The sequence below is a fragment of the Triturus cristatus genome, chromosome 1_1 (assembly GCF_964204655.1).
Source record: "Triturus cristatus chromosome 1_1, aTriCri1.1, whole genome shotgun sequence".
Lineage (NCBI taxonomy): Eukaryota > Metazoa > Chordata > Amphibia > Caudata > Salamandridae > Triturus > Triturus cristatus.
The window spans coordinates 859107610-859119794 of NC_140579.1; positions in this window are offsets into that span (position 1 = coordinate 859107610).

A 12185-nucleotide genomic window follows, 5' to 3' on the forward strand; every position below is an offset into this window, starting at 1 on the left:
CCCATAGTGATAGTGAACGTAGGCATGCATGTACGGGCCGTTGCCATGCATTTGGGGTGCCCTAGGGCCCCGAAACGCACCGTACCTGTGTGTGATGCTCCAAATTACATAGGGGACAAGTATTAAGGCCTACATACATGCTGGTTGTCATGGAGACCAAGTTCAAATTTCGAAATTGTTCTGGAAGGTGCACAGCAGAAGTCAGTTGGAATTATTCTACTTTGTTGCAATGTGTTTGTGGGGCTGACATCATGCAGGAGAATGAAACCGATAGAGAACACACAGACTGCTAGGTTTGAAGGGATTGGTGGAAACATAGGATGCAAATGTGAGTGACCAATCACTCTGTACTCCTGTGCATGAGACTGGGCAGAAGGGCACATATAAGGCAGCCAGGTCCCATGAGGGAGTACTTGCCTGCACATCTTTGCATTCGTCGACCCAGCTGCTGCTACTGATTCCCTGGAACCATGTCAAGGGCTGTGGAGAGGACACAGCCATTCAGCCTGGAGGAGAACATGGCTCTGCTGGATGTGATCCTCCCACAGTACTCCATGCTGTATGGGCGACCAGGGTATCAGGTGAGTGCATAGGCCACTGCCACAGACTGTCCCTATGTTGTGACTGTGACTTCTGCCATTGTGTCCAGGTGTAACACACATGCCATGTACTGTCGGGGGGGTCCCAGGGGGGGGGTGCCTGATGTCTCCCAGCAGTGCCCTGAGACAGGAGGGGTGGGTGTGGAGTCCTCCCAGCAGTGCCCTGAGACAGGAGGGGTGGGGGCCTATCACTCACAGCAGTGCCCTGAGCCAGGAGGGGTGTGTGCAGAGTCCTCCCAGCAGTGCCCTGAGACAGGAGGGGTGGGGGCCTATCACTCACAGCAGTGCCCTGAGCCAGGAGGGGTGTGTGCAGAGTCCTCCCAGCAGTGCCCTGAGACAGGAGGGGTGGGGGCCTATCACTCACAGCAGTGCCCTGAGACAGGAGGGGTGGGGGCCTATCACTCACAGCAGTGCCCTGAGACAGGAGGGGTGTGTGCAGAGTCCTCCCAGCTGTGCCCTGAGACAGGAGGGGTGGGGCCTATCACTCACAGCAGTGCCCTGAGACAGGAGGGGTGTGTGCAGAGTCCTCCCAGCAGTGCCCTGAGACAGGAGGGGTGGGGGCCTATCACTCACAGCAGTGCCCTGAGACAGGAGGGGTGTGTGCAGAGTCCTCCCAGCAGTGCCCTGAGACAGGAGGGGTGGGGGCCTATCACTCACAGCAGTGCCCTGAGACAGGAGGGGTGTGTGCAGAGTCCTCCCAGCAGTGCCCTGAGACAGGAGGGGTGGGGGCCTATCACTCACAGCAGTGCCCTGAGACAGGAGGGGTGTGTGCAGAGTCCTCCCAGCAGTGCCCTGAGACAGGAGGGGTGGGGGCCTATCACTCACAGCAGTGCCCTGAGACAGGAGGGGTGGGGGCCTATCACTAACAGCAGTGCCCTGAGACAGGAGGGGTGGGGGCCTATCACTAACAGCAGTGCCCTGAGACAGGAGGGGTGGGGGCCTATCACTCACAGCAGTGCCCTGAGACAGGAGGGGTGGGTGTGATGCACAGTGTGAGCCTTGATCATTGATTGTGACATTGCCATCATTCCACCTGTGTACCCACTGTGGCACGTACTGCTTTTTCCCTCACCAGGGGATGATGTCCCTATGACAAAGGTACAATGCGTTGGCTGCATGACATGCCTTGTTGTAACCAGCTAATTTGTACCCATATGTCTCTCTGTGACATGTGGCTGGTATATTGATGTGGTGTCACTTGTTCCTCCTCACAGGTAGGCGCCACTGCCAAGGAGCAGATCTGGCTGACCGCCGTCAGTGCCGTGAGGGGTGTGGATGGTCGGAGGCGGAGCCTGCCCCAGGTGAGGAAACGCTGGCAGGATATCCGGTGCTGGACGCGGAGGATTGCACGGCTCCTGCTGGGGGACTCACCTGAGAGCCACAAGAACCGCGGCCGCCGCCGTCTGAGCCACCTCCACAGGCGTGTGCTGCCGGTGGTCTTTCCAGACCTGGAGAGGCGCTTACAGGCGATGCAGCAGCCGGAAGGGGGTAGGTACATGTGTGTTTGTTGTGTGTCACCGGCATTTGTAAGGGCACAGTAGCATGAATTCACTGGCAGGGTTTAAAGGTGCTGTGCAGATCCTGTTTGCCCCAGTATAGCGCTGCGCCCCTGCCACCCTTCCCCTCCTTGCAATGTGTTCCCTGGTCTGTGTGTAGTCACTCCTTCACAAAGTAATGTAGGCTGGCGCTTTGTCCACGAGAACAATGACTGTAGCATCATGTGTGGGGGTGGTGTGTAACAGGTTGTGGGACCTTGCCTGTGCACTGTCAAGTTCACTGCATGTGGGTTCCATGTCAGTTGGCACTGATGCTGACTCCAGACATGGGAGTTGGTCTCTCATGTGTCATGCCTTACAGCGCGCATGTCCTATGTAGTGGCCTGTGACATGATGTGCATGAGTGTGCGATACACATAGTGCAGGGATGGTGACGTGTGTTGCAGTCATTACCATTCAGTAGCATGTAGTTGCGTGCCCACTACTGTCCCCTGGGGCACCTTTTCCTCAGTGGTGTATGTGTCATCATAAACGTGGACAATCTCAGTGTCTACAGCGTAGGTTGTGCTCTGTGCCATTGTCCCCTGTCACCATGTATATAGACGTGCTATTTTGTACAGGTGTCCACTGTGCAGCCTGACCTGATTGTCCTTCTTCATACTCACAGTTGCCAGTGCCTGTGTGTCTTGTTATACTCATCTGAGGATGGGCACTGGTACCTCATTATTTGTACAGGCGCACCTTGGCTGTTTGGCGTCCAATCTTGCTTTTTGCCTGCCCCTGTGTGTATCACCCAGACTATGAGATGTTGGTGCCACCTGTGTCTCCACAATTTGCCTCGTGTAGGGTCTTGTTGGGGCGGGCAATGCCTATGTGTCAAATCCTGATTTCTACTTGCTGGGTCTGGGCAGTGTGTGATGTGTCTGGACACACACGCAATGTGCAGTGACCGAGTCATGTTGGGCATGTTTTCAGCATTACCTATGCAGCATGTGTCTCAAGTTCATGGATATGGTCCCTGGTCATCGGTATTTTCGCCAACGCTGTGTGGTGCAGATGCAGTGCTGGATTGTCCCCAGGGCCTGGGTGCTATGTCAGACTCCGTTTCCTGTGTTTAGCTATTGTCTCATGCTCTCCATGGTATTTCAGTGGCATGGTGGCTCAACCAACTGTGTGTTTCATGCCCTACATCGGTACCTTGTTTAGTAGATGTTAGGGATCTTCCTTTTCAGGCTATGCAGTGTTACCTATGTCGATTGGACTCATGTGACTGATGTGTACAGCTGTCTGATTAATTTCTGTCTCTCCACCCTGCCCACAGCATCGTCGGGGGACACAGAGGGAGACATGGACACAGGCAAGGCGGAGGGACCGAGCACCAGTGCCAGCCGTGACATCGGGGCTGGCACATCGAGTGGGACAGAGGTGGAGGATAGTGCGGCCGAGGACCTGTCGACTGGCACGTCAGAATACGAAGCTGACAGGTCCGAGGAGGATGTCTCCGAGTGGGCGGTGGCTGCACCAGCAGCTGACAGCGGAACAACACCTTGCACCGCCCCCTCAGTTCCCACCAGCCGCCTCCCACTTGCTCGTGTCCCTTCCCAGCGTGCCCGGTCACAGCATGTCTCCTTCCTGCCAGGCACCGCACCCCCTGCCCCTGTCTCCACTCCTGCCGCCAATGCAGAGTCTGTGGACATCCAGCGGCAACTGCAGGTTGGTTAGGCTGCGATCCTTAATGTCCTCCATGCCCACGGCAAAACCCTCACCAACATCGAGGCTTTCTTGGAGGGCATTCATTCATCGCAGGCTGACCAACGCAACTTGCTGAGGTCCATAGACTCCACACTGACTGCAGCAGTGGGTCTCCTGCAGCGCGACCTCCCCCACCTACCCCTGCCCCATCCACACTTCCCACTCCCATGCCTGTCCCACGTACACCCAGACGTCGGCATGCACCCACATCAACGGACACGGGCACCACACCAGCAGGGAAGGTCCACCGCACTCCTCCTGACACGCACACACAGGGTGAGGTAGGCACACCCACTGGGTCGGGGGGCAAACGTGTGACACGCAGCCATAGTGGGAGTCCGCATTCCACCCAGTCCACTCCCTCCAAATCCCCTCCCCTCAGCTCTCCTGGCCACATCTCCCCCAAGGACTCCTTCATGGCCGCTCTGTCCCTGAGCCCCACAGTTACACCACCACGCAAGCGGTCAAGGAGGTCCCCGGTCAGGGTGGTTGAGTCTCCCCCCCTGTCTCCACCCTCCCCCGGTGGCGCTGCGACCCATCCCTCTGACCCCCCCCCCTCCTTGGGGCCTGAGGTCCCTTCGGGTGCAGGGGACTCCCTGGAGGACCTTGCAAAGGTGTGTAGTGCCATCCTGGCCTCCGCCTTTGGCACTGACCCACCTCCTGTGGTGGAGTCCTCCATCCCTGCACCCACAACACCGCCCCTTTGCCCTGATGTCCCTGCGGTGCCTGTTGCTTCCCCCCCCCCTGATGCCCTCACCAGTGTGGAAGACGATGCCATTTGACTGTGCAGGCAAGGTAGGGGACACGCATCCCACTGTGTCCCCCATCCAGCTGAGAATCATTGACTGCCCTATGGGCTTTGTGAAGATTGAACTGCCTGCGATCCACGGACATTGTGCTCATGCTGAATAAAGCTTAATTTTGTTTTCATTATCACACTATTGCTATGCTGGTATTGGTGTTGGTGGGGCTGCTACATGGTTTTGGGTGGTGTGTAAGGGTTTGGGTGTGTGGGATATGTAGTAGTGTACTGCTCATTGGTGGGACCCTGGGATCTGTGTGCCATCACAAGGTGTTGGCTAACTTTCTTTGTTCATGTCAGCAGTTACTGCATGGTGCACTTGTCCCAGGGTGTATTCCTTCCTCTGTGTACCCAGCTTTCTTCCCTGCAGGGTGTTCCCAATGTTTAGCGCAGAGCTGTGTCTACATGAGCTGTGTGTGTGACGGAGCCCTTCTACTTTGGCCATGCATGCAGGGCCATGTCTCCACCTGCAACAATCGTGGCATCCTTGGTGATCACTGTACTTGTGTGTGGAGTCTGTTGACATGAGTTCATGGGGACATGTTCCCTTGTAGCCAGTATGCATGTGGATAATTCTGGCCTCACACACATGTGTTACACCCCTCCTGTCTCAGGGCACTGCTGTTAGTGATAGGCACCCACCCCTCCTGTCTCAGGGCACTGCTGGGAGGACTCTGCACACACCCCTCCTGTCTCAGGGCACTGCTGGGAGGACTCCACACCCACCCCTCCTGTCTCAGGGCACTGCTGGGATTGATAGGCACCCACCCCTCCTGTCTCAGGGCACTGCTGGGAGGACTCTGCACACACCCCTCCTGTCTCAGGGCACTGCTGGGAGGACTCCACACCCACCCCTCCTGTCTCAGGGCACTGCTGGGAGGACTCCACACCCACCCCTCCTGTCTCAGGGCACTGCTGGGAGTGATAGGCACCCACCCCTCCTGTCTCAGGGCACTGCTGGGAGGACTCTGCACACACCCCTCCTGTCTCAGGGCACTGCTGGGAGGACTCCACACCCACCCCTCCTGTCTCAGGGCACTGCTGGGAGGACTCCACACCCACCCCTCCTGGCTCAGGGCACTGCTGGGAGTGATAGGCACCCACCCCTCCTGTCTCAGGGCACTGCTGTTAGTGATAGGCACCCACCCCTCCTGTCTCAGGGCACTGCTGGGAGGACTCTGCACACACCCCTCCTGTGTCAGGGCACTGCTGGGAGGACTCCACACCCACCCCTCCTGTCTCAGGGCACTGCTGGGTGGACTCTGCACACACACCTCCGCTTTCAGGATATGTACGCTTGGAACATACACGGTGGGGGTACGCTCAATGCATTCGAGGTGAGGGTACGAGTCTACTTACACTGGTGTGGTGGGGGTACGCTCCATGCATACGCGGGTGAGGGTACGGGTCGTACTTACACTGTTGGGCTGGGGGGTACGCTCCTTGCATACGCGGGTGGGGGTACGGGTCGTACTTACACTGTTGGGGTGGGGGTACGGTCCGTGAGTCCGCGGGTGGGGGTAGGAGTCGTACTTACACTGGTGGGGTTGGGGGTACGGTCCGTACGTCCGCGGGTGAGGGTTCGAGTCGTACTTACACTGTTGGCATGGAGGGTACGCTCCATGCATACGCGGGTGAGGGTTCGAGTCGTACTTACACTGTTGGCATGGGGGGTACGCTCCATGCATACGCGGGTGGGGGTACGGGTCGTACTTACACTGTTGGGCTGGGGGGTACGCTCCATGCATACGCGGGTGGGGGTACGGGTCGTACTTACACTGTTGGGCTGGGGGGTACGCTCCTTGCATACGCGGGTGAGGGTACGGGTCGTACTTACACTGTTGGGCTGGGGGGTACGCTCCATGCATACGCGGGTGGGGGTACGGGTCGTACTTACACTGTTGGGGTGGGGGGTACGCTCCTTGCATACGCGGGTGAGGGTACGGGTCGTACTTACACTGTTGGGCTGGGGGGTACGCTCCATGCATACGCGGGTGGGGGTATGGGTCGTACTTACACTGTTGGGGTGGGGGTACGGTCCGTGAGTCCGCGGGTGGTGGTAGGAGTCGTACTTACACTGGTGGGGGTGGGGGTACGGTTCGTACGTCCGCGGGTGAGGGTTCGAGTCGTACTTACACTGTTGGCATGGAGGGTACGCTCCATGCATACGCGGGTGAGGGTACGGGTCGTACTTACACTGTTGGGGTGGGGGTACGCTCCATGCATACGCGGGTGGGGGTACGGGTCGTACTTTCACTGTTGGGGTGGGGGGTGCACTCCTTGCATACGGGGTGGGGGTAGGGTCCGTACATATCCGTCCCCACGCTATGTGATGTTTGTGCGGCCCGTACCCAGGCCTTTGCCACGTGGGTGCGATCCGTCCCGCCATTGTTGGGGTGACGTGTGTGGGCGTGGTCCGACTCGTACCCACGCTCTTCAGGCGTGGGTACGGGACGTACCTGTCTGGTTGTGTTGCCGGTTCGCGTGGTGACGGACTTCCGTTGTGGCGGTCGCAGGCTTATCAGGACACGCCCCCACCCCCTCGTGGTGACCAGGGCATGGGAGTCAGGTATGTCCAGGCCATGTGTGGTGTGTGACTTATGTGGTTGTTTTGTGGCCTGCCCTGGTCCTGCCACCCCCACCCCACCCCACTTTCCCCCCTCACTTAGTTATTCTGACCTTCTGCGGCGTCTGCGTCGTAACCTGTAGAGGAGGTGGACTGCTATGAGGGCAGGGATGACTCGTAGGTTCGGGTCCATGTCTGTCCGTCACGTACTGGTACTCCTTGATCGCGTCGTCCTGTCGCGTACGGGTCCTCCTTGATCGCGTCGTCCTGTCGCGTACGGGTCCTCCTTGGTGGCGTCGTCCTGTGTGTCCGTCACGTACTGGTCCTCCTTGTTCGCGTCGTCGTCTGTCCGTCGCGTACTGGTGGTCCTTGTTCGCGTCGTCCTGATTTCCCGGCAGTTTTTGGCTGCCGCAAAATATTCACCGTGCGGGGTGACGTCGGTGCGAATCGTGATTCCTGGGTCGTGAATGGCTGGCTGCGTGCGTCCCGACGTCAGGTCGGCGCTTTCCCGGATCGCATTGGTAGGTGTTTTTTTGTTCGGTCGGCCTTTTTTACGATTCGTACGGTAATGGTGTACCCGTGCGAATCGTAATTCCTTGTTTGTAAAAATTGACGACCGGGTACGCGTCGGGCGGAGATTGTGCTCCGTCCGACGGTTCGTACCCGGTTTTTGACGGATCGTGATCGGCACCTAACTGTCCATTCTGGCCTATGGGCACAAATAGCCTTGCAATAGTGAAAAACGAAATTGGCTGTAATTCACTATCAGGACATGCCACACACATCAGGGCATTTCCTACCTTTCACATACAATGCACCCTGCCCACAGGTGTACCTTGGGCCTACCTTAGGGGTGACTAACATGTAAAAAAGAGAAGGTTTAGGGACGGGCAAGTGTGTGCACTTGCCACGTCGACATGGCAGTCCCAGACTGCACACAGGCTCTGAAATGGCAGGCCTGAGCCACACTTTACAAGCTGCTTCTGTGGGTGGCACAACCAGTGCTGCAAGCCCACCAGCAGCATTTGATTTACAGGTCCTGGGCACACATGGTGCACTGTACTAGGGTCTGAAAGTAAATCAAATAGCCAATCATGGAGTCACTAATCCACTACAGCAATTTACAATATGGATCAATTGCACTTTGGCGCTGAACAGCAGTGGCAAAGTGCCCAAAGCATCTAGACCAGTAAAAACATAGCAAAAACACAGGAAACAACATCGAAAAATGGAAGGGAGACCCAAGCCAATGGTGCCAGGTCTAAAAAGAGGCTCTCCTAATAAGAATATGTTTAGAAGGAGGGAAATATGTCCCTAACAGATTCACGATTAAGATAGATCCCTGAGGTTGTGTTAAGCTGCTATGCACATTGCACTTTATAAATGCCTAATTGTTTGAAATTAATCTCTTGTTAGTGGCTAAAGTCATATTTTGTCTTTATAAAATGTTTTAAGCGTGAGATTTTGGGCTGTGGACTGTATTGAGTCTTGGTATGGAGACATTTTAATGGTCATATGCTTGTAATTTTATAATTTGTAAGTATGTATAGTTGAATGATACACCCATCTATTGTTGTTTTAGGCTATGTAAAATTGTTTACTCTTATGAATTGGGAAATGTGCATAATATTTCTATAAGAATTTATTTCTTGGAAATAAAGTATTTTGACTTGACTTAACTTTTAGAGATGTTACCTACCAAAAACACTCTACATCTTGTTATGTAGAGATAATGAAGAATGCCACCTGGTAACAGTCTGTTTTAATGCACCCTTTTAATTCAGCAATAGTGGCAAGATGCAAAACACCTCTAAGTAAAATCATGTGATACTTCTTCCCTGTTTGTCCATTGATGGTTATTGGTAATACACTCAATCATACTTTGGTAGTGTTGAAGGATTGCCCAGGATGCTCTAGCCAGTAGTTTAAGTGAAAAGAAGCATTTGAATTAATGGCGGAAAAGGGGGCTGCCGAGGAGGCAGTTATTGATTCTGGGGCTACAGTGGCACAATTATTGTGAAAAAATGTCAAATTACAAAATGGCTACTAAATACACCGCTGTGTGCAACATTTTAAGGCATCCAAAAGCCTAGAAATATACGACACTGGGAAGTGCCAGCATCAAAAAGAACTTTACACAGGACATGGATACTACACAATATCAAACCAGTTCTATTTCTTCTTTAGTGTTTCACATATAATATATATGTTGGAAATATATAAAGGAAATTCTGTGAACAAACAAGCTTAAAATTCTATAAAAAGGGATCTGAAAGAGACTATCAAGTCTGTTCAAGTACATCAATCTGTAGTTTCAAGACCAAACACTAGATAAAAATGGACTGTGGTCCTGGGCATTGTTACTGAAACTATTTTCACAAAAGACGTGAGCTAGCTGACCATCCTCCACATTCGCGGTCTAGGTCTTCTAAGGAAGCTAAAGTCCAGCAACTACACGTGTTTGGCTGGAGGCTCTCTGGGAATGATACACATAGCCAGTGACATTATCAAATGATTGCCAAAACCTACAGGTGCATGTTTTTGGAACTAATTACAGCTTCGCAACACCCTACAGTGAGATGTAGTTGGTACTATTTAGTTTAAAGTTAAAGAGTTAGACTGCCTGGTGTGCAAAGAATCAGCCTAATTCAAGCTCAAAACTGCAGCCCCAGCTGCTCCACAAATTATTCTTCTCTAAAGAGCACTTGAGGAAAGGGAAAAAAAACTTTACTGACATAGTTGAAGAAATCCATACTCAAGAGACTTTTCGAGAAACACCCAGGGCCTGATTCACAAAGGTAAATTTGCTCTTTTGTACAAGTTTATGATTGTTTGATATTCACAAAGGGATTTACGAGTAGTATCTTTATGAGTGCAGAGTCTCTGCACATCAAAAGATAGGTCCTTCTATGTGCAGTGTAATTTACCTATGTGGATCAGGCCTGATATCTATATAGACATTTCTGAATGTTTGGGTGCAGATCCACTGAAGCAAAGTCAATTTCTGCTGCAGCTGTTGAGAGAACATCAGCAACAAGTAGAGGCTCTTATTTTCACAATTCCTATTATGTATGTTAACGTGCTATAATTAAGGCCTGCTCAAGGGCCTAATTTAATGTTAGGTGGATGAGAACTCCCTTCCAAATGAGACGGATATTTCGTCCCCTTTATCATAAATGAATTATATCCTAATATAGTTTATAATATGACAGACAGAATATCTGCCACGTTTGTGACTGGGGCACCCATCACCAAACCCTAAGTCCGACCTAAGTCAGAGAAGCATAGAAGCAACAAAAAGGAAAAAAGACAAGAGACTATGCCTAGAACAATAAACTGAACCAAGGCTACCAACATCTGCTAAAGAGAAAAGATGGAAGTGCATTGGCATCCTATTCCTATACTTAATCTTCTTTGGGTAGCCAATTGTGTTGTGAACTTAAGATGGAAAGACTGTTGATGCTCCATTGCTTTTCAATACTGAACTGTGTATGATGCCTATTGATTGTTATTAGGTGATCAAGATTGACATTCTTTAGAGAAATAAGAAGGGACGTGTAGCAGTCTAGCCAGTTGATGGTACACCACTAGTCTCAGGTCTTGTTAAAGAAACTTCACTTCCTCTACAGGTCTTTTTGATTATCACAGAGAAATGTTCTCTTTTAATTTGATAGCCTCTCCAAACTATGGTGTGATCTTTTTTAAATTCCATGTCTGAAGGTGTAAATTCTTCATGTCACAATGAGCACCAGAACAATATCAATTATCATCATAGTTCTATCATGATCATGACTGCTTTAGGAGGTTACTAGTCTCTTATAGAAGAATTAAAAGATTCCACGAGTATTTAGAGACACTATAGAGCCCAAAATGTAGAAGAAGGAAATATAGGGAAAAAGTATCATGATTCAAAAGATTGCTGTCAAGAATATCTTTTTTGGGTAAGTAATATCGTTATTAAGAATACTGCTATTTATAATTTCGTTTTCAGTGATATAGCTGAAAATATCATTGGTTTGAAATAATTTTAATGTGTTTTGGCTAATATATGAATTGTACGTGCTACTATTGTTTGTATAGTTGTTATTAATTTAGTTTGTAATTTTATGTAATTTAGAATTGTTATTTTAATAGTTAATAGTAATAGTTGTAGCATGTTGCTGGGTTTGTAGGAGGATAGGAAAGAAAGTTAATTAAGTAATAAGTAATTAACAATTATTTACTAATCATTAATTAAGTATTGAATCGATTATTAATTATGGAAATTGGTTAATACTGATTTATTATAGTTATATATTAGGTGTGGGCTGCTGGGTTAGTAGGGATAAAGGGTGGCAAGTTATATATAATTTAATTTAATTTAATTTTTTAACATTATTTGTTATTTGATTACTATGTAAAATAACTAAGTCAATAATTGTGTAGTTGTTCTAACGTTTATTTCTTTTTAAATTAATTTTAGTATTTATATGTGTTATTTCACATGTATTTTTAAATGTTGTGTTTTACTTTGCTTGGATGACTTGGTTGGGAAGAAAATAGATATATATCATTTTATAATACATTATATTTATATGTAATAAATTAATTGCCAAATATTATGTATATTTTTAACAATTAATATTTTTTTACCATTTTTAATTTATTTTATATTTATAGTGTTTGTGAAAGTTTGTTTGTGCTATGATACTTGTTATTTGAATTGTTTTTATGTATTATTTAAAATTAAAGATATTGCTGATGATTTTATCTTCTTTTTGATAGTTAGGGAATTTGATTTTATTATATGTAATTTGATTTTTCCTTTCTTTCTTTTCTTTGCATATATTTCTTTGTTTTTATGTTTTTAAATACATTCGTTCATATATGTGATGAGTTTGAAGTGAACTACCTTCTCTACTGTTGCTCGGGCTGGAGTAGGAATAGTAAAACTTACCACTCCGAAATCCAACTCTTTCACTACTGTTGTG